This window comes from Sturnira hondurensis, unplaced genomic scaffold (genome assembly GCF_014824575.4).
Source record: "Sturnira hondurensis isolate 20B ecotype Veracruz unplaced genomic scaffold, ASM1482457v3 Scaffold0002039, whole genome shotgun sequence".
NCBI lineage: Eukaryota > Metazoa > Chordata > Mammalia > Chiroptera > Phyllostomidae > Sturnira > Sturnira hondurensis.
This window is the reverse complement of record NW_028074670.1, coordinates 2,063,853-2,086,972: the sequence shown is the minus strand read 5'-3', so window position 1 is coordinate 2,086,972 and position 23,120 is coordinate 2,063,853.

Sequence of the window (23,120 nt, the reverse complement as noted above, 5' to 3'; positions counted from 1 at the left end):
GCCCCTGAAAATTCCTAGTTCAAAAGTCTGTACTCATGTAGGTTTGGGGCTGGAATTCATACCACATGTGTGACCAAAATTTTTTTAAGTGGTCCTAAATTGGTAGTTCTTTTGGGCACCTGTAAAAATGAAATCACTTCTAGGGACATACCTTTTAGACCAAGCCTAAGACAATTTCCAGAAAGTTCAAAGGAGTTTGACTTTGGGATTTACAACACCTCAATACACAAAAGGAAAAGAGCCATTACACGTGAAAGTCAGCTGAATCTTGTCCAATAAAATGAAGACTCAGGCCCAAAAAACCTGCAGAGAATGGAATTAGGAGATTAAAAAATATCAAATAAGTTTGTTTAATATAGTTGTGGAAATAAAAGAAGGTATTGAAAATATGACTAAGAAATTTAAAAAAGCAGAAGACTATGGACAAGAATAACTCAGTAGACAGGTGAAATGATAGAATAAAGAGGTAAATATAGAACTAGCACATTAAAGTATAAATATAAAAAATTACCCAAAATGCAGCACCAAGAGGAAAAAGGGTATAGGAAAAAATGAGATCAAGAGGCTTGAAGGATAGAAAGAGTAAGTCAAAAGTCAAGCACATGTCTAACCAGATTTCCAGAAACAAAAAATATATAGAGAATATAATGTAGATAATAACTGAAGAAATAATGACTGAAAAATTTCCAGAACTGATTAAAAAAAACCCACAGTCCTCAATTTCAGGAATCCCAACAAATCATAAGCAGAAAAATTGATAGAAATCCTAGATACACCAGAAGAAATTGCAGAATGCTAAAGACAAAAAAGAAATCTTAAAAGAAGTCATAAGCCCTGACTGGTGTAGCTCAGTGGATTGAGTGCAGGCCTGCGAACCACACGATCGCGGTTCGATTCCCAGTCAGGGCACATGCCTGGGTTGCAGGCCAGTTCCCAGCAGGGAACTCACGAGAAGCAACCATACATTGATATTTCTCTCCCTCTCTCCCTCTCTCCTTCCCTTCCTCTTTAAAGATAAATAAATAAAACCTTTAAAAAAAGCAGTCATAGAGAAAAGACAGGTTACCTACAGAGGAACAGCAATTAGGCTGAAAATTGTCAGAAGTACAAAGTCCTGGGAGAAAATAACTGTCAATCCACAACTGTATAAATAAGAGAATCATCTTTCAAGAGCCAGGGCAAAATTAAAACAAATAACAAAAAATCAACTAGCATATCCTAAGTAATGGAATTTCAAAGGGACATATATTAGAGTGAAGGAAAATAATCGTGGATAGCCAGAGATGCCAGAAATAGTCTATCAATCAAAGACAAAATAATTGAAAAGTAAAACTTGACTCTGAGAAAACAACCAGCTTAAACGCACAAAACCATGAAGATTATTTGTGTGCACCCTAATATTGGGAGAAAAACACGTATAGAGGAGCAATGGGAGACTAGGACCAGATTTTAAAAGATTTACTAGCCTAAGGCATTTGGACTTTATTCTCCTAGCAGGAGAAAGAAATTAAATTTTTATATTAAAAAAAGATAAGATTAAGCCCTGGCTGGTGTAGCTCAGTGGATTGAGCACGGGCCTGCAAACCACACGATCGCGGTTCAATTCCCAGTCAGGGCACATGCCTGGGTTGCAGGCCAGTTGCCTGCAGGTCAACTCCCAGCAGGGGACGCACAAAAGGCAACCATACATTGATGTTTCTCTCCTTCTCTCCTTCCCTTCCCCTCTAAAGATAAATAAATAAAATATTTTTTTAAAAAAAGATAAGATTAGATGTCTGGGAGGACCAAACAGGTAACTTAAATGAGTGAAGCAGGCTGGGTGTAAGGCAATAGACAGTGGGGACAGTGTGTCTGGACTATGAGAGCTGGAGAGACCCACTAAAGGGGGCAGTCAGCTTCAGCTCTTGTCATGTGGCAACTGAGCACCCTGTTGCCAGACGTTCAGATTTTTCCCAAGAGGATAGAAATCTGGATTTTTAGGTCAATTTTCTCAGTTCTTAAAAGTTCACAACAAACTCAATTGTTATTATTTTTTAAAGATTTTATTTATTTATTTTTAGACAGAGAGGAAGGGAGGGAGAAAGAGAGTGAAAGAAACATCGATGTGTGGTTGACTCTCACATGCCCCTTACTGGGAACCTGGCCTGCATTCAGGTCTGTGTCCTGACTGGGAATTAAACAAGCAACCCTTTGGTTTGCAGGCTGGTACTCAATGCACTGAGCCACACCAGCCAGGGTCATTATTTTTTTTTAATTTTAGTGCAGATAAACACTGTATGGGTGAAACAAAATTTCCACACAGAGAATCTGAAAGTTTGTGACCTCTGGATACAGGAACTTGAGAGGTTGGCCCCTGGTCTCTTCTGCCTCTTCAAAAATCACCTTGTCTAGTCAGGTTTGGTTTTGTCTTCCTAAGACATGCCCTGTTCAGTCTTTTTAGGCAGAGACCTCATCTCCTCTCATCATTCTGCAGGATAGAGCATATTGCTTGGCTTTTAGAGGGTAGGACAGACAACCTCGTAAGAAATTAGTTCTCTTCTTCCCCCTCCAAGTTTCATTCTCAAAAAATTGAAGGTATTGTTTCTTCCCTCTACCCCCTCAGCGTTGCTGTAACCTAGGGATTTGGGGTGTCCTTGCCTTTGCTATAGTGGCTGGCCTCCTGAAAAGGCTTCTTGGCCTGTGGTTGGTACCACTGTTACCATTTACTTTTATGTCTGGCTCTGGACATCTGCTGCTCCAGGGTCCACAGAGATGCCCTCGGCACACATTGCTCAGCCATGGTTTTGACCACAGGACCTCTAGCTTCCTGCACAGCTGTGGCATTTAGTTCTCAGTACCTGGGCATCCATAGACATCCCTATAGAATGTTCTCTACTTCCTAGGGCATTTTGGTGAACTGGCATAGGTCTCAATCTCTCTAGGAAATTATCCACTCACACCCAGAATCTGGGCATTTAGATAAGAACTTGAATTTAAGATTCCCGCCAAAACTTCCCACTTTGCTTTTCCTGGGGCACCTTTTAAAATAATCACTTAGAATTAAGTCTGTGAAAAGTTACGAACTGTTCTCTAATCACCTTATAAGTAATAGGTGATCGCTACTCTGCTTTCTATCTCCTGCTCGCTCATGACCTAGGGTGGATGACTGACCTTCCCCAGGCTCATTGCCCCCTCCCAGGCCTCTTACTCTACTTCCATTATGTGAGTGTATTGAAACTTGGGCTTCAATCAAAACAACCCTGTGGATTTTACTGCCTCAAAGTGGAAGTTCATGGGCATTTGTGAAAAATTTGTGGAAGCCCCACCAAGAATGGAAATTGAGGGAGGTGGGGGAAGGGAGCTGGTGAAAATGGGAGAAATTACCAAGCCTTTAATTATCAGGGACACGGCACCTTTGCTTATCCCAGAAGGGCACTCCTTCTTTTGTGGCAAACTTTACTAGGTTCAACAGGGAGAAAAATCACAGACTTTCATTTTCCATATACTTAAAATTGTTTACTGAAGTATAAGAGACCTACCATACAGTTTAAAAATCATAAATGTATATAGTCCAGTGACTTATCTCTAAGTGAACATACCATGTCAGAAAACAGAAAAATGCTGCCTCCCCAAAGCCTGATGCACAGCTCCACCCCGTCCCAACCCTCAGCCTGCTACTGCAGTGGTGACCACTATTCTGACTTCCACCCCTTAGATTTGTTTAGCCTGTTTTTGAACTTTGTATAAAAGAAATTTTACATTATAGACTATTTGTGTCTGGCTCCTTTCACTCGACATATGTGAGTTTATCTATGTTGCTGCATGCAGTTTAAATTTGATCATTTTCAACGCCACATAGTGTAAATATGTCATAAGTTTTTACCCCCTAGATGGGCATTTGGCTTGTTTCAAACTGGAGACTATAACGCACAGTGCTGCTGTGAATGTGCTTGCTCGTGGGGGCCTTGTTTTTTTCCCCCTAATCCTTTAAGAAGAGGAAGAACAATCTTAAGAGTAGGGGAATGATGGGGAGTTCCATGATCACCTCATCATATCTCTCATAATCATAGCATCTTAAAGAACTAAGAAAGCCTGAAAGTACACTATCATATTCTTGGTATATTCTATGTATGGTAAGTCCTCACTTAACATCATCAATAGCTTCTTAGAAACTGCAACTTTAAATGAAAAGATGTGTAATGAAACCAGTTTTACCACAGGCTACTTGATATAAATGAATTAAGTTCCTACAGCATATTTCTGGTCATAAGACCATCACCAGCTTCTTTTGGAAGTATATTTTATTGATTATTCTATTACAGTTGTCTAATTTTTCCCCTCTCCTTTATTCCCCTCCACCCTGCAACGCCCCTCCATTCAGCATTCCCCACCCCTTAGTTCACGTCCATGGGTTATACATCTAAGTGCTTAGATTTCTCAATTTATTATACTATTCTCTACCTCACCCTGTCTATTTTGTGCCTACCAATCATGCTTCTTTTTCCTTGTTCCTATTTCCACATTGTCCTTCCTCCCCCTCCCCACTGATAACCCTCCATGTGATCTCCATTTCTGTGATTCTGTTCCTGTTCTAGTTGTTTGCTTAGTTTGTTTTTATTTTTGTTTTTTTAGGTTCAGTTATTGATAGTTGTCAGTTTCTTGTCATTTTACTGATCGTATTTTTGATGTTCTTTTTCTTAGACAACTCTCTTTAACTTTTCATATAATAAGCACTTGGTGATGATGAACTCCTTGAACTTGACCTTATCTGGGAAGCACTTTATCTGCCCTCTCATTCTAAATAATAGCTTTGCTGGATAGAGTAATCTTGGCTGGAGGTCCTTGCCTTTCATGACTTAGAATTCTGTTTTCCAGCCTCTTCTTGCCTGCAAAGTTTCTTTTGAGAAATCAGCTGATAGTCTTATGGAAACTCCTTTGTAGTCAACTGTGTCCTTTCCTCTTGCTGCTTTTAAGATTCTCTCCTTATCTTCAATCTTGGGTAATGTAATTATGATGTGGCTTGGTGTGTTCTTTCTTGGGTCCAACTTCTTTGGGACTCTCTGAGCTTCCTGGACTTCCTGGTAGTCTCTTTCCTTTGCCAGATTGAGAAAGTTCATTATTTTTTAAACAAGTTTTCAATGTCTTGCTCTTCCTCTTCTCCTTCTGGCACCCCTATGATTCAGATGTTGGAATGTTTAAAGTTGTCCTAGAGGTTCCTAAGCCTCTCCTCATCTTTTTGAATTCTTCATTCTGTTCTGGTTGAATGTTTATTTCTTCCTCCTATTCCAAATCGTTGATTTGAGTCCCAGTTTACTTCCCTTTACTGTTGGTTCCCTGTATAGTTTTCTTTACTTTACTTTATGTAGCTTTTACTTCTTCCTTTATTTTGCAACCATACTCAATCACTTCTGTGAGCATCCCGATTACCACTGTTTTGAACTCTGCATCTGACAGGTTGTCTATCTCCTCATTGCTTAGTTCTTTTTCTGGAGGTTTTAAAAAATATATTTTATTTATTTATTTTTAGGGAAAGGGGAAGGAAGGAAGAAAGGGAGAGAAACAGTGATGTGTGATAGAAACATTGGCTGCTTCTTGCACGCCCTCAACTGGGGACCTGGCCCACAACCCAGGCATGTGTCCTGACTGGCAATTGAACCAGTGACATTTTGGTTCACAGGCTGGTGCTCAATCCACTGGGCTACACCAACCAGGGCTTTTCCCCAGAGTTTTGATCTGTTCTTCTTTTTAAAAACATTTTTATTGTTGTTTAATTACAGTTGTCTGCATTTTTTCCTCACCCCTCCACCCCCACCCCATCCAAACCCACCTCCCTCCCTTGCTTCCACCCTCCCTCTTGGTTTTTTCCATGTGTCCTTTATAGTAGTTCCTGAAAACCCTTCTCCCCACTGTCCTCTCCCCGCTCCCCTCTGGCTATTGTTAGATTGTTTTTAATTTCAGTGACTCTGGTTATATTTTGTTTGCTTTTTTCTTTTGTTGGTTATGTTCCAGTTAAAGATGAGATCATATGGTATTTGTCCCTCACCGCCTGGCTTATTTCGCTTATATCTTTTTCGACAGCATGGATGGAACTGGAGAGCATCATGCTAAGTGATCTGTTCTTTTATTTGGGCCATATTTCTTATCTTGGAGCAGCTGTTATGTTGTAAGGGGTGGAGCCTTAGGTATCTGCCAGGGTGAGGCAGCCAACTTTGCTATGTTGTGGCACCATATGTGGGAGAGGGGTCAGAGAGGGAGCAGTGCAGCTTGCTTGGCTCTCGCCTGTTTTGAGTCATTTCCCCCACTACTCACAATCAAATTGGTCCCTTCTGGTACTGATTCCAAGGTAGGGGGGTTTGTGTGTGTTCTAGGACCCTATGGGTCTCTCCAGTGGACTCTGCTGTGAGACTGGTAGTTTCTCCCACCACTGAATCCCCCACAGGTTTTTACAGTCAGAAGTTTTGAGGCTTTATTTCCCCACACTGGAACCCTGGGTCACATGGTCTATCTCGCTCCCTAGTTGTTCCCCCAGCTTTTCCACACACAAATGTGGGAACACTAACCAACCATCACCTCACCCACCTGGTTTATCAACTGCTGCCTTGCCATGAGTGTCCTCTCCACCCTGGCTGCCCATCTCTACTCCTCCCTCCAGTCTGGATGAATGTTTCTTCTTTAACTCCTTGGTTGTTGGGCTTCCATATGGTGAGATTTTCTGAAAATTCTGGTTGTTATTTTGTTTTTAAATTTGTTGTTGTCCTTCTTTTAGGTGTGCAAGAAAGCAAAGCATATCCACCTATGCCTCTATCTTGGCTGGAAGTCTCCCCAAACTTCCAAATAAAGACTCAAAAATTCCAACATTAAACATTGAAACAAATGGGAGCTACACATAACATTTTGGAAAGATTGATAAAAACAAGTAAGATCATTCCTTCCCAGCCCCCTAATTTCAGTTCAGGGTCTCAGGTGGCCAGAGATTCTCTGGCAGCTTAGGCCACAAGCCAGGACTCAATCCTTGCTGGAACATGCTTCCATCACAGGGCCCTCACATCCACAATGAATCTCACTCAGACTGGGCAACATAAACACACCAATTTCCCTCACGTGTACATTTTTGGAATGTGGGAGGAAACTGGAGAGAAAAACCATGCAGATGGGTAGAATGTGCCACAGATAGTAGTCCTGCTGGAATCGATTTTTCTTCTCTCATCATATTATAACAAAACAATTTTGAATGAAATGAAGTTATTTGAGGACATGCTGTACTGAATTTAGACACTTAGAAATGCAAACAGTGTCAGAGATGGAAGAAAACTTATATATCATTCAGTCCAGAATTTCTCAAACCTCAGTTTTACAAATTCCATCTCTGTGATTTTTGCCACGTTCTTGTACCATCTGTACTATCACTTAATATTTTTTCTTTCAATTGTCTAATTTTCAATCATTTAAAGACCTGCTTTAGTCTTATCTTAAGCAATAATAGCTGCAAACTTATAGCTTTCATGTGCTAGCTATATTCTTTTTGTTACATATTCAAATAAGCATATAATCATTCAAATTTTGTCATCCTGCCACCTGTGTGAGTTATTCTTCATTGCCTCTTTCTGGCCCATTCCCTGGCCAGCTGTCTCTGGGAAGCTGACCTCTAGACTGCCTCAACCTACTCTCTGGCTCTGGCTTGTGTTCCACTGAGAGGCACTGGAGCCTGGCTAGAGGTCAGAATATTTACTCCCCTGGCCTCTGCCCTGCCCTACCAAGATTGGTAGTAGTTCCATTCTCTATCAAAGACTACTTACTAGTCTGGTCACATGGCCCCTCCTCACGGCTAATAGTTTCATCCCCTTGTCCCTTCAGGTTGAAGAGTGATAATAGCTTCCTGATGTTGCAACTCCCTGACATTTTACCATCTCTTGCTGCCTTCCTTAATTGTACCCAACCCTTTATAAACAATCTTTACTGAAGTCCTGTTCAGCTTCCCTCTTCATAGAGCCACCTGTTTCCAGCCAGGAGGAATGTGATGTCATACCTTCCTTGTACCTGTACCGATGCTAGCTGAGACCCAGGAGGGAACTCACTTATCCAAGGCCCCCCAGGCTGTAATCTCAGAGCTAGGAATGGTTTCCCTGATTCAATGCATTTCTCACCATAGATGTTACTCCTCAGGAGAGAAACTAGTCAGTTCCAAAAACTGTGTCCATGTTCAATATTGTAAGTCTTCTTACTAATCTCTCTCTATATACACCATCACCTGTCCTAATCCATTTATTGCTTGGCCCCAGATCTAAGTGGAACACAGCCAGCTCAATTCTTTTCTCCCCTAACACAGTACATGCGTATGTCATGCATCAGCTCTTCTGGTACACATACCTTTTCTCAGACACACCTGCATTTCATCTCTCTCCTTTGATTATGAATCTTTCCTGAAAACAGCCCAAAGGCCTGACCCAAACATCTCTTCTTCCATAAGTCTGCTGCCTAACTTTTCCCCTCTGCCCAGAAATAATCATTGACTTCCCTGTTAACCCATTTCTCAAACTTGGTAGTGGTCCGAATAGTAACTAGTGGTGTATGTTTTCTCAACTACATTGTTACTGCTTCTTTGAATGACCAGCCTGAATTCCTCTTTCTATCCTCAGCACCCACCACAGAGCCTGACTCAAATAGGTCCTCACAGTGCTATGCTGAATTAGATTGCATTCATTAAGCCATCAAGAACATTAAGCATGAAAGAAGTTCTAATGGGTCACAGATGAATTCCTATCCTGATAATTGTTAATGACTACTTATTTTAAAATAATGTATTGGAGGCCTGGCTGGTGTGGTTCAGTGGATTGAGCACAGGTCTTCAAACTAAAGGGTCACCAGTTGATTCCCAGTCAGGGCACATGCCTGGGTTGTCAGCTGGGTCCCTCCCCGGGTGAGGACACGCGAGAGACCACTGACCAATGTTTCTTTCCCTCTCTTTCTCCCTCCCTTTCCTTTTCTCTAAAAAAATAAATAAAATTAAAAGACTTATATTAACAATAATGTATTAGAGACATGATCTGAGCCCAGAAGGTTGGGGAGGAGCAACTTCCCAGTCTCTTATTCTTCTCCTGTGAGGCCTGAAGGAAAGGGGTGAGGAAGTGGTAATCTAGTTTCATTTCCGGTCATGGGTCATTCAGCTGATGTCCCTAGATGGGCAGTGTTAGATCTATAAACCCCAACACTTGTGTGCAAACTGTTGAGTAAGTGCTGTGGGGAGAGTGTCAGAATGAGGGGGTCTCAAAGCTCTCCTTAAATTCCCAAAGGGATCCAGCCCCAAAGTGCACTTTGGCCTTCCTCCTGCCTTCCTTTGGCCTTGAAGATAAAGGAGGTCTTGATGATCTTATGTCTGAGATTGGGTCAAGACACCCACAAGTTATAAATTGTCCCTTTTGAGCTTTCCCTCTGTGCATGGATCCCCCACAAGGGCCTTGAGGAAGAAAGGTAGCTTTGACCTCAAGAGGCAGCCTATCTGGGATCTAGGTGTTTGAATCCAGAGTTAGGGTCATGTTCCTCCCTTTCAGACAGTTCCTAATAGCATGTGCCCAGGGTCTGAGCTTTGGAGGCAAGTTCTTTGTGGAGAGTATCAGCTCCCACACAAAGAGCAACCTCCATGTGTACCGTCAATAGTGGGCTCACACACAGGCAGTCAGCTCCCAGCTTTAAGCGTCTCAGGGACCTTGAGCTAAGATGATCACATGACACAGGGGGTTGTGTAGAGTTCTTCAAGAGCGGTCAAGCTCTTCCGCGGTGATCTTGCCTCTGTAGGGAAAGCTGAAGCTTGTAGTGATTGTAGGGCTGACTCTCTAGGTCAGGCTTCCCCAGATAGGAGCAAAGAACTAGGATTGGGGGTTGGGTTTTAGAATTGATGTGTGACTCCTGGTTTACTGTCCACTGTCCTCTTTTTTATCTCTCTTTACCCAGAGCTGAGAGAAGAGGCTTTATCAGTGGGTGAAACTTAGGGGAACCTGACTGTGTATTCAATCTCAGCAGTTGGTGGTATGCTAAAGAGCTCCCAGCTCTTGTTCTCTCAGGTCCTCTGGTGCTATCTCCACCACACCTCACCCTGGGACAGTGCACCACACCCCAGACCATCCCAGTATTCACCTCACCATCCACACTTAGGAAAAGACATCACACTAGATATCAGGAGCCCTGGGTTCAAGTCCCAGCTCTGCCAACAACTACCTATGTATCCTTGGGCAAATCACTTAGCTTCTATGGGTCTTAATCCCCTCCGCTTTAAAAGGGAGATATAAATCTGTAAGGTCCTCCATGATACTTTGAGGATCAAGATAATGAATGTGAAAGTCTTCAACTTATCTAAAGGGTGATCAGTATTTATTTATCCTGGTACCTCTTCTTTTCTTGGGCGAAGATATAAATGGCTAGTAATATACTTTTGTTTTCCTTCCCAGATAATTATTTGTGCTTGTAGCCATGACCTCCCTGGCCTTTGCTTTCTAAGTTCACAGGCAGGCTTGCAAAATAGACTGCTGAGCAGAAGCCCTGATTCCTTCCCTGGACACACTGCTTGCTGGCATTGCCATTCTCCTCTGGAAAGATGGGCCTTGTTATCTACTTCAGGGAAGCCCTTGTGCAGAAGGCTGTTGGGGAAAGGACTTCCAAGGGCAAAGCACTCAACAGGAAACCCAGCTTCACAAGCTTCCCTTGTCAGACACTTGGTACACAGTTGGTGCTTCCATGAGGTTGTTTTAACTAAAAACACCACAGCAGTGGGATGGGGGAACAATTCCCCTCTTGTATCCCAGTCAGTGTTAGGCTCATTAAAGGGAAGAAAACTGCCAAAAATTTAGTGACATTTGAAGCCTCATGTCATGTTCAAGGTGTTTGCTTTCATTCAAATAGGTTGGCAGCTGCTTTCTTTCTTTCTTGCTCAATCCTTCCTTCTGCAAGCCATTGGAGTTCTTCTTTCCCATCCAAAAGGCTCAAATCCTTTCTGAGCAATTTCGGTTTCCTAGTTTTTAATTTCCTCCTCACTGCTTCATCTCAGAGTTCCCCAGTTAACCTTGGTGTAGCCCTGCATTGTCCCTCTCAGTGTCTGGCTCATGAATGAATTAATCCTTCAGTCTAACTCAATTATATACATCACTCTCCTGTTTCCAAACTCTCACCAGTCTCCCCACTATCCATGGAATTAGCTTTCATCTCCTAAGCCTGATGTTAGAGGACCTCTTCCAGCTGGTCCCCAAGGCAGCAGCCAGCACAGACCCGGGGCCAGATGTACTGTTTCCATGGGTGGATGCAGAGCTAGGTCCAGGGTGGATGACTTGGAAAGTGGAATTTGACCTAGATGTTAGCCCCACTGTACCCACTCCCCCTGGTGCCTTTGTCAGGCACCTGCGGGTCCCAGACACCCTTCCCAACCTCATTTCCTGCCTTTCCCTTACCTTCGCCCTGCTCCCTGGCCCAATACCCTACTCACTGCCTCTCTTAAAGGCCTAACCCTAGCCTGTCTCTACACCCAAAGTTATCTCATTTCTCTTCTTTTTTGAAAACAACAATTTATTGCTTTTCCTTCCAAAGCTTTGTGAATTTACAAAAAAATAGAGAACATTTACAGACTTAGAATTCAAAATACAGTTCAGACTTGGAATGCAAAAGGTGAGAACCTAAGCCACTGCAGTCCCTCAGTGTTCACCAGCTATGCACTGACATGTGTAACAAACTCACCTGGATTTGTTTTATCACCTTCACAGATGCTGCAACTTTTATACACCATCTCACATGGCATACTTAGGTGATTAGTCATAGCCACTGGAATGGTACAGAGGTTTTGGGTTGTTTTGTTTGTTTTATTTTATTTCATTTCATTTTATGTTTTTGCCCTCCTGCTATAAAATGAAAATTTCAGTTCGTTTCTGAAACATAAATTGGTCAATAAATTCATTTTTCTCTGCTTCTACTTTCACAAAGCTTTGTAGTCAACCTGATACCTTTCAAGCTGCATTTTCTTTTCTGCTGTTAGTGTTGGAAGCTGCTGTTGTTGGGCTTCTCTCTGCTTTGCTATGGATTTGAGCAAGTTCCAAGCTCAAGTTGCCTTTTTCCTGAGTTCACAACAAAATCTCTCTCATCTTTCCATTCGGTTGGTAAGTGGAGGTCTGGCTGAGGAAGAGTAGTCACAGGCAGTGGGAGACAAAAAGGAGAGCGTTTTATCTAATAAACATTTATTATTATTTTAAAAATTAATCCACGTCTTTTTGAGCTGTTTTATCTTAGGTTTACAGAAAAATTTACTGGAAAATACAGTTCTCTTATATACCTTCATCCCTACCAAGTTTCCCCTATTATTAACATCTTGCATTAATGTGATACATTTGTTAAAATTGATGGGTCAATACTAATACATTATTATATAATGGTTTACATTAGGGTTCGCTTTTTGTGTTGTACATTCCATGGGTTTTGACAAATGTCTAATGACATTTATCCACCATGACAGTACCACACAGAATCCCCCGTGTGCCAACTTTCATCCCTTCCTTCCACCCTGCCCTGAACCTCTCTGGCTGTGTTTATTTTTTAATCCTGAACACTTTATTCCTTCCAAACCCTGATGCTGATGCACCTTAGTGCCCCTCGTCCGTGGAGTAGAGTAGCAAAGCGTGGACATGCTGGGAGATTCCCTGTGAGGCTGGCATTCCTCAGGGCTTTGTCCTTTTTTCCTCTAACCCAATACCCCTCCAGGAAGGAGGGTAGATGCAGAGATCAATAAATGCCAAACCGATTACTTTTCTCTTCTTTCTCCTTGAGCTGCTTCACATCAGATCCAGGAGAAGTAAGAGGAAATTGGCACAAAAGAAAAGCATCCAACAAAACATACATCCTTTTTATTTTGTGGTGGTATAGTTCAGCAAGTTTATGAATACACATTTTACTATTTTATTTGAATGTGGGTAGAAAGCATCTTTTTCATTATACTGGCAAAGTTCATCGGTTAAAAATAAAGTTTGGGAATATTTTGTGCCTCATGTAATTTTGAGGAAGAATGTTTTGTAACAGTCCAGCCATATTCCTTCCAGAAAAACCAGTTCTGGTTGCCCTGTTTGAATGTCAAGGAGACAACCACATGGGCAGAATGACAGGGAAAATATATAGGAACTTGTATAGCACTGGTGCATATTGATCAGGATGCCCTGAGTTATGCTGAAGTGACAATCAACCCTGCAATATCAGTGTCTTAAAACAGATTCATTTCTCGGTCACACTCTATGCTCCTCCAGCATTGGTGGGGGCAAGGGGTGTGTTTGGTTAAATGCTCTGCTGTTACCATCTTGAAAAGTTCAATATCTTAAAAAACATTTTATTGAATTTATTGGAGTGACATGTGACACTGGTTAATAAAATTATATAGGTTTCAAGTGTATAGTTCTATAATATATTATGTGTATATTGTATTGTGTGTTCACCACCCAAATCAGATCTCATTTCATCACTATTTATCCTCCATTTACTCTCTTGTACCTCCTCCCAACACCTTTGCCCTCTGGCAATCATGATACTGTTGTCTATGTCTATGAGGTATCTTTTTCTAATCCCTTCACCTTTTTCACTCAGCACCCCAACTCCCTTCCCCTCTAAGAGTTGTCACTCTGTTCTCTGTATCTTTGAGTCTGTTTCTGTTATGTTTACTAATTTATTTTGTTCATTAGTTCCCACATGTAAATGAAATCATGTGGTATGTGTCTTTCTCTGACTGGCTTATTTCATTTAGCATAATGTTCGCCAGGTACAGCCATGCTGTCTCAAAAGGTAGAATTTCCATGCTTTTTGTAGCTGAGTAGGATTCCACTGTGTGAATAGAACCACAACATTTTTAGCTACTCATCTAGGATGGGCACTTAGGCTGCTTCCAAATCTGAGCTATTGAAAACAACGCTGCAATGAAAATAGGGGTGCACATATCTTTCAAATTAGTGTTTCAAGTTTCTTCAGATAAACTCCCAGAAGTAGAATCACTGGGTGATAAGGCAGTTCTATTTTTAATTTTTCTGAGGAAACTCCGTACTGTTTTCCACAGTGGCTACACCAATTTTCATTCCCACAAACAGTGCACCAGAGTTTCCTTTTATCCACATCCTTGCCAGTAGTTGTTTTTTTGTTGATTTATTGATGCTATCCACTTTGACAGGTATAAGGTGATATCTCACCATGGTTTTAATTTGCATTTCTCTAATGATTAGTGACAGTGGGCATCTTTTCAGGTGTTTATTGTCCATCTGTATGTCATCTTTAAAGATGTGTCTATTCAGGTCCTTTATCCATTTCTTAATTGGATTGGGGTGTTCTTTTCTTGGTGTTGAGTTTTATAAGTTCTTTATAAATTTTGGATATTAACTCCTTATCATATGTATCATTGACAAATATGTTCTCCCATTTGGTAGTTTGTCCTTTCATTTTGTTGATGGTTTCTTTTGCTATGCAAAACCTTTTAAATTTGATATAGTCTCATTTGTTTATTTTTAATTTGTTTCCCTTGCCTGAAGATTTTTATCAAAAAAAATATTGCTAGAGAAATATCCAAGATGTTACTGCCTATGTTTTCTTCTAAGATTTTTGTGGTTTCAAGTATTACATTTAAGTTTTTCAATCTTCTTACATTTATTGAGATTTATCATGTGACCTACCATATGGCCTATTCTAGAAACTGTTCCACGTGCACTTGAAAAGAATGTGTATTCTACTTCTTTTGGATGAAATGCTCTGAAGATGGCAATTAAATCCATCTGATCTACTATGACATTAAAGGCCACCATTTTCTTATTGATTTTCTGTCTGGAAAACCTATCCATTGATGTCAATGAGGTGTTTGTTAAAATTTGTTACTATGACTGTATTAATGTCTATCTCTCCCTTTATGTCCATCAAGATTTGCTTTATATACTTAGGTTTTCCTATATTTGGTGCATAAATGGATACAAGGGTTATATCCTCTTGTTGGATTGATCCCTGTATCATTTGGTAGTGTCCTTCTTTGTCTCTTACTAAAGACTGTGTTTTAAAGTCTGCTTTGTCTGATATAAGTATTGCTACCCCAGCCTTTTTCCATTTCCATTTGCATGAAATAATCTTGTTTCATCTCTTTACTATTAGTTTGTGTGTGTCTTTCATTCTGAGGTGGGTCTCTTGTAGGCAGCATATGAATAGGTCTTGTTTTCTTATCCATTCAGTTCCTCATGTCTTTTGATTTGGGCATTGAAACCATTTACATTTTCAGTAATTATTTATAATTATGTATTTATTGCCATTGATTCTTTATAACTATGCTCCTCTGTGTTTCTCCTCCTCCCGCCCCTTCTCCTTCCTCCCCCTCTTCCTCTTTCTCTCCTTAAAGAAGGCCCTTTTACATTTCTATTAATACTAGTTTGGTGGTAACAAACTCCTTTAGCCTTTTCTTGTCTGGGAAGCTCTTTGTTTCTCCAGTTTTAAATGATAACCTGCTAGGTAGTTCTGGTTGTAGGTCCTTGCTGTTCATCACTTTAGATATTTCGTACCAATCCCTTCTGGCTGGAAATATTTCTATTGAGAAATCAGCTGACAGTCTTATGGGATCTCCCCTGTAGGTAACTACTAGCTTTTCTCTTGCTGCTTTTTAAGATACTCTCTTTGTCTTTGAACTTTGCCATTTTAGTTATGTGTCTTGGTGTGGACCTCTTTGGGTTCATCAAAAGACTTGTATCTGACTCCAAAGGCAAGTGAAACAAAAACAAAAATAAACCAACGGGACTACTAAAAAGCTTCTGCACAGTGAAGGAACTCATCAATAAAATGGAAAGATAACTTATCTAGTGGGAGAAGATATTTGCAAATCATATATCTAATAAGAGATTAATATCCAACATATATAAAGAATTCATACAACTGAACAGCATAAAACAAACTACCCAATTAAAAATGAGCAGAGGATCTAAATAGAGATTTTAGCAAAGAAGACACACAGATGGCCAATAGGCACATGAAAAGATGTTCAACATCACTAATTATCAGAAAAATGCAAGTCAAAACCAAAATGAGATATTACCTTACACCTGTTAGAATGGTTATTATCAATAAATCAACAAACAACAACTGTTGGCAAGAATGTGGAAAAGGGAAACCTCATGCACCACTGGAAAGAATGTAAACTGGTATAGCTACTATGAAAAACAGTATGGAGGTTCTTTTAAAAATTTAAAATAAAATGATCATATTTTACTTCTGGATATTCATCTGAAGAAATCAAAAGCACTGATTCAAAAAGATATATACACTCATATGTTCACTGCATAATTTTTAAAAAATAGCCAAGATATGGAAACAACCTAAGTACCCACCACTGGAGGAATGGATTAAAAAATGTGGTACATATATATAATGCAATATTATTTGGCCATAAAAAGAAGGAAATCTTGCCATGTGCAACAACATGGACCTTGAGGGTATTATGCTGAGAATTAGAGTTTTGAGTTCCGTGGCATCAATCTACAGCAGTGGCGGAGCTGAAGATTGATTCCAATTGTGTGGCCAGTGATTCAATTAATCATGCCTATGTTATGACACCCCAAGAAGAACTCTGGATACTGAGATTTGGGTAAACTTCCTAGCAGATGAACACCTCAATGTACTGGAAGGGTGATGTGCCCTGGACTCCACCTGGGAAGGACTCAGAACCCTCCCAGACTTCTCCCTATGGGACTTTTCATTTGGCTATTGCTGATTTGTATCCTTTATAATAAAACCAAAATTGTAAGTACAGAATTTTCCTGAGTTTTGTGAGTGATTCTAGTGAATTGTCATCCTGAGGGGGTAGTAGAAACCCCCAAATTTTTAGCCAGCTGGTCATAAGTATGAGTAGCCTGGGGATCCCTGAACCTGTGGCTGTTGTGTGAAGCATGACAGTTTTGTTGGCAACTGTACCCTTAACCTGTAGAGTCCAGATATTTAGTGTCACAACTACATTGCAGTATTGCAGATATGAAAGGCAGGAAGGAAGCCACACTCTCCAACATTGCAATCGATGACAAGAGTAAAGGAGATCAAGAGGTGTCTAGGGGCAAAGAGAACCTTTCTGGACCTCACCTGGTCTTGCAACCAGGGCATTCTCCCTCCACTGCTAACTTCAGAAGATCTGGGTTTTGGGAGTAAAGTGTGTGAGTTTTCCCAGGCCTCACAGGTATGGATGAGGTTGTATTTATGTCCTCATTTCTCAAGTTCTTCCCTAGGTCTGCCCCTGCAAAGTGCCTGTCCCCGTGAGAATTTCTGGGAGTGCCCAGGATGGCTTGTGTGTGCTCTTTCTGAAGTCCATGAGCACTCTTGCTTCCATTGGATGGCACTGTGCCGGATAAATTCTGCTAACCCCTCCAAATTCCCTCCTCCCTCCTCAGCCATGCTTGGTGTCTTGCAATGCTGACCTTTATAAACTGCATCATCCAGGCTACTCGGCCCTGGCTTCTAGTCAGGTTCAGTCAAGGAACACTCTGGACAGAGGAGGAGTGTAAGGTCAGGGTATTTATTTCCTGCTGCCTCCTAGCAGTGAATGGTTTCCTTAAGAGAGGCTACAGGTCTTACCATGTGACCCATATTCTAACCAGTTCCCTGCTTGTGTCCTCAGACCTAGGAGAGGTAAAGGCTTCCTGCTGTGACTAGCCCTGCCAGCCCTCAACACCGCCCACATCTTTGTAAATGGTCCTTCATACTCTTCAGATACCCCATTAGGAGTCATTTTCTTCCTGTTGGGACCCTGACCACAGATGCCACTGCTATTTCCACTAGATATACATTCTCAGGCCACCCCACCTCCCCCTGCATGTCACCAGTAATTCTACTGTGTGTTATTGAAGCAGAGCTGACGTGGCGTTGAGGCTCTATAACCGCCTTCCTCAAGAGGGAAGGAACATCTCTCCCTGCTCCATTTGACTCTGTTAAAGGGTCTCAGAAATGTCCTGATTGTGCTTTGATGTCTTCTAGAATTTTGAGTGAAACAGTTCCTTCTGTTTTATCTGTAGGAGGAGGAGTCCGGAAAGTAGGAGGTGCTGAGCTGGAAGGAGCCAAGATGAAGTGCTTTCATGGAGAAGGCACTGCACTGGGGCTTGGGGCTGGAGCTGGGAGCTGGCAGCTGGCTCTGCTGCTGAATGGACAAGTCATTCTCATTTTTAGGCCTCAGTTCCCTTACCTGTACCACAGGAAGTGGACTCGGTGATTCTCAAAGTGCTCTGAGCCCCAGCCTCACTTTAACCAGAGCAGCTCCAGTTTGATCTATTTTTAGAACTTGGGATTTTTGTAAAGATTTCTTTTAAAGCATGAATTTCACTGCTTTGAAAATGCTTGAAAACAATAAAGTAGGTGAGTCTAAGGTCCCTTCCAGCCACAACATTTTTGAGCATAAAGTCAACCTTGGCTCCCTTACCATTGTGCCAGATGGGGTCTGGCTCCAAGAGGTAATGGAAAATTAATGTCCAAAGGCCCATCTCCTCCTGCCAGGCTGTCTGCCATGGCCAATGTGCCATGATCAGGTAAACGGTTGTGCTCCCCCCACATCTATCAGCAGCACCTTCTCAATTCTCATTTGTTTCTGCCACTGTTCCCAGACAAGGATAAGAAAGGGAAATTTTAAATCAGCTGCACAAAATGCAAAGCAGCCCCGCAAACAAAAAAAGGTGGAAAAGATGGCATCTTTAACAAGTTGACCTTGGGGGCTTTGCAAATGTTTGTCCCACAGCAGTGGGAGCTGTCAGCCCCTTAGTAATTCATCCCAAACATTTGGTGCTGGAGAGAATTACAGAGCAGTGATGAATAGTTTGGGCTCTGGGGTTAGAAAGATATCGATCAAACCCCAGCACCACTATTTACTAATTGGATGATTCTGACCAAGTAACTTAACCATGTTGAACCTGTTTTCATAGTATGTGAAATCAGAGTAATAGTGATATCTACTTTGTAGAGCTGTTATGAGGATTAAGAGTCAGATAATACATGTCGATGTTTAGCACAGTGCCTGGTATACAGAAAGTACTCAATGAGCTATTTACGTTTGTTTTTTTTTTTTTTTGTCATTAGAATTTATTCCCCTTGGCTTCCAGGAAGCTCAGAGGTCAGATCTCAGTTGAATGCTCAAGAGAGAAACCCTCCTAAGGGTCATTTTCTCCCCTCCTCTCCTCTTTCTTAGCTTCTCTTAAGATAGTTATCTCTGAATGCTTATCATATGCCAGGACTTAGAGAGGTTACCAAGCACCAAGCACAGTGCTGGGAATATTGTAGACAACTCAGTATATGATGTAGAATAAGTGAATACTCTTAATCAATGCTCCCAGCAACCTTGAGAAATACGTATCATTATCTTGCTTGTAGTAGACATGTTTTTGTCATAATAGTGTAGCATCTGAGCCTGTTTACTGATTGTGGGGAATCTGCCCTTATGTGAGTATCTCACTCTGGACCTAAAGAAGGAAACACACTCTCCTTAACCCCTGGCAGCTGAAGCACAGACATATGAACTAAGCACAGCCAATCAGATCCTCATCCGAGACCTTTAAATCCAGCCTGAACAATATAATTGGAATTCCTTCTGGTGGGGCTGACAGCTACGATATTAGACATCCAGTATCCTGGCATTGATGGCACTGGGGCTAACAATGAGCACAGTGCTGGCAGAGGGCCCGGTGTCCAGCTATTTACAATCCATTTTGAAAGGGAGAAAGGTATTACAAGTGATATTATATGATGTTAGTTTTGCAAGAGAATTTCTACATCTTGCCAGGCTTTTCAACTTCCTCTTTTCTTTTTTTTTAAATATATTTTATCGATTATACCATTACAGTTGTTCTATTCCCTCCCTTCATTCCCCTCCACCCACACCCTTCCTCCCCCACCATTCTCCCCCCCTTAGTTTATAACCATGTGTCTCAAGTTCTTTGGATTCTATATTTTCCCCACTATTCTCACCCTCCCCCCTATCTATTTTCTACCTACCATCTATGCTATTTCCTGTGCCTTCTCCCCCCTTCTCCCCCTCCCACCCCCCTGTTTCTAACCCTCCATGTGTTCTTCATTTCTATGGTTCCACTCCTGATCTAGCTGTCCTCTTGGTTTGCTTTTGTTTTAGGTGTGGTTGTTAATAACTGTGTGTTTGCTGTCCTTTCACTGTTAATATTTTTCATCTTCTTTTTCTTATATAAGTCCCTTTAGCATTTCATATAATAAGGGCTTGGTGCTGATGAATCAACTTCCTCTTTTCTATAGTTTGTGAGTTTCCTTGACACTCATTTGCCTTCAAACTCTCTCAGGGGATCCTCAGGGTGCTTGCCTTCCAGCTCCTCAGCAGATATTTAGGCAGCTCTTTTTGCCTCTGAGAAGACGAAGCCACGTATCTCCTGCTTTTCTCCCCCCACCCCATCTGCCGATATAATGCTACCCTCTGCCAGTGCGGGGCTGTTGGCACTCTTCTACCCTTGGAAATGAAAGCCCAAGTGAGTCTTGCTGTTCCACACATATGTGCAGGGGCTGAGGGTTGACTCATAAATCTTGCTTAAGGAAAAAATGCCCTTCAGCAAGCTGGCAAATGATTGGCTTTTATTTATTTCTTTTTTATTCCCTCCTTGAATGCCTCCTCTGCTCCAGGACTGTGGTAGACCCCATGGGGGATTCTGAGAAAAAAAAATGCATGTACAAAATTAGGAAAAGAATGTCAAATTCTAAATTAGGAGACCTGGGCTGGAAGCCCGGCTTGGTTGCTCACTATCTGTAAGAACTTGAGTAAGTCACCTAACCTCACTGAGCTTGGTTTCCTTATCTGTGAAATGTGTGCCTCAATGCTTGCAGTCAATGGATTGCTGGGCAGTTAAGCACGACTTCAAGTATTCATCAAAATTGCTGGTTCACAGGAGACCTCCCGTAAGTGTGTGTTGCTACCATTTGACAGTCCCCCCAGCTGATGGAGCCCCAAAGGAAGGGGCCTCGAGCCTCCAGCAATCCTCCAGCTATCACTACGGGGAGGGGCATTTGAAAGTTGGGATACCTGGCAATGTGGGAAAAACTACTTGCAGTTAGTTGTATTATATGTTGGTTTATATCAGTCAAATATCTTTTTATATTTCTTGGCAAACATGCTTATAAAGGAGAGAGAGAGAGAAGGGGCCCTGAGGAGCTGGGGTAGTTGGCATGTGAGTGGGCTAACTAAAGGGAAGAATGTGTCCGGGAAGAAGGTGCTAAACAGAAGAGCTGAAAAGAAGCTGCACCCACAGCCCAGAGTTGACTAAACAGTCCCGAGTGCAGTTGCCCTGTGCCCCTATGGCAGGATGGCAACACACCCGACAGCTGCTCTGCTCCTGTGGTGTCAGGAGGCCTGAGGCCCAGTCTTGTCCCTGATGTTTGTGAACCGAACGCACTAGGAGGGGTAGTGAAGCTCTCTGAGCCTTAGTTTCTGAAAGGTTTTCTTAGGCTCCACCAAGGAAGAAATGCCAATCAGCCATAAAGTTAGGCAGTATAGAGCTTTATTGGGGTTTGTGCACCTGGGTGAGGTTCCCTGGTCCTCAGAGTGGGGCTGGGGAAGTAGCACCCAAGCAGGGAATGTGGCAGGGTTTTATTCTGGTTGGCTCTCTTCATGGGAGCTGGGGATTGGTCCCCATTGAACAAAGCGGCAATATATCATTGGTGGCTTAGGTTTCTATGTGGATATCCGTCTTGGCAAAGCCCGCCCTTTCCGCTCTCTGGTTTGACGTCAGCCGTCTTTTCCGGGTTGTAGTTCAGCTGCCATTTTGTCCTACCCCACCCATCCTGACAGTTTCCTGTGCTGCAATATAGGGGAAATACCAGCGCCTGCCTCACAGTGGTGTAAACAACAAATAGGCCACAGATTTTTTGAACAGTTTATTGGGATATGATTTACATACCATTAAATTTACCCTTTTAAATGATACACTTCCACTGATTTTCATTATTCACAGAGTTGTGCAAACATCACTACTATCTTGTGTTAGAACATTCTTATTGCCCCCAAAAGAACCTATGCCCTATGTCAGTCACTTCCCATTTTCCCCCCAAGAGGTTTATTTTTAAGCTGCTTAGTGCTATACTCACTTTGATTAGTATAACAACATTGATTAGTAGTAACAGTGGATCATGGCTGCACAATAGTCTGCTTGTAAAGTAATATCACAATCCTTTATCAGGTTTATTAAAAGATAGCTTGAGAACAGTGTCAGGAATAAGCTCAGTGAGGGAATTTTAAAGATAAAGAGCTTGAACACGGTTTATTTCTCTCTTATAGAGTAGCCTACATAGCTCCAGGTAGCTCACTGCTCTGTGTTCCCCAGGATGTGCCTTTTTTCCTCAAGATCCAGCATCTCAGCTCCAGCTCCAGCCATTACATTCTTGCTCCAGATAACAAGATGCTGGAAGGGATGAACACGGTATGCCACAGGCCTTTAAGGAAGTGTCTCAGAAGCTGTCACACAACACTTCAACTAATATTGACCAGAACTCAGTTATATGGCCACCCCTACCTACAAGGAAGGATGGAAAATTTAACTTTATTCCAAATAGTCAGTTAAAAATTGAAATTTGCATTGTTATGAAAGAAGAGAGAACAGAATTAATATCAGTTAGCAAATGCTATAGTAACACTGCATAACAAACCACACCAAAATGCAATGCATATCCAACCATGATCATTTCTTTTTCTTTCTGTTAGGTCTGTATGTTGGCTGGGAAATCTCTATTCTAGGCTACCAGTCTGCTGGGCTAGGATTAAAGCTTAAGGTTGGCTGAAGTCTACTTATCTCTTCACATTTTCCTTGGGCTAGCTCTACTAGGTCATATTCTTTTTATGGCAAATTGCAGGAGCACAGGAAGTTGAGCACATGATGCCCCTTGAGGCCACTTGAGTCACTCCTGCCCACATTCCACTGAGCAAAGCAAGTCACATAGCCCTTCCAGTATCGACGGCAGGAGGGGTATTCCACTCACACTAGTGGGGAACACTGCAAAGTCACATGGCAAAGGGTGTGAGTGTCAAATTCTAATACAGAAAGTGTCTGAAGAATGATGAACAATGATTCATCCTATGACAAAGGATAACTGCCATCACCAGGAAATGCAGCATCAGTGGTTTTTGTTCTCCA